The sequence below is a fragment of the Sinocyclocheilus grahami genome, unplaced genomic scaffold, assembly GCF_001515645.1.
Source record: "Sinocyclocheilus grahami isolate Dianchi unplaced genomic scaffold, SAMN03320097.WGS_v1.1 scaffold809.1, whole genome shotgun sequence".
NCBI classification, from domain to species: domain Eukaryota; kingdom Metazoa; phylum Chordata; class Actinopteri; order Cypriniformes; family Cyprinidae; genus Sinocyclocheilus; species Sinocyclocheilus grahami.
Window position 1 is genome coordinate 768,807 of NW_015505988.1, and position 868 is coordinate 769,674.

The following is an 868-nucleotide window of genomic DNA, read 5'->3' on the forward strand; positions in this document are numbered from 1 at the left end:
GACATTGGTTTGTCAGTGCACAACAAACAGTGACAATCTTATCCAAAATTGTGACATCCTCACCTTCACATGGCAGTATCATAGTGATAGGTATGGTTCCTGTTAAAATCTTATACTTCTGACAAACATTTCCGATGACCCTTTCAACATGGATTCTTAGATGTGCTATTTTTCTTGTCTCCTCCACATCTCTTGCAGCTAGCTGACCGCAACCCTTTGTAAAGGCTGGGAGTTTAACCTCTGCACACAACATGCCAACACTTTCCTTTATGTCGAAACCTCTATCAGCCAAGACAATGTCACCGGGCAACAAATTTTCAAGAAAACCGCTGTTCTCTGTAATGTGTTTGTCACTTGTACGACCACCCCATCCTTTTGATATGAAACAAATAGATCCCTTTGGTGTAATACCTATCAAATACTTCATAGTGTGATTGTGCTTGTAGCTGGAAAACATTTGAGCACGTGCTTTCAGATTCGATGGTTTCTCTGTAAAAATCTCAAAACAGTCAATAATCACTGCTACTCTGTGTCCAAAAGACTCCACAAATTGGTGAGGCATAATTTTATGCAAAGTGTCTCTGTCTGGCCATACAATGGAACGCCTCAGGTTTGCATACAGAAATGACACCATTTCGTTAAATGCTCTGTATACTGTCTTTGGGGAAACACGAAAGAGATGGGCCAGGTGTTGTGCAGGAAGATCCAGTCTGAGGCGCATAAAGGTTAACAGAAGCATTTGAAATGGACTGAGAATTTTCTTTTGGTCTGGCATGAGGGGCACCAAAAAATGTAATAAGGCCATAAAGGTTCCCAGATTGGGCAGACCCGTATAGTACTTTACTTTATCATCATTGCCTCCAAAAAA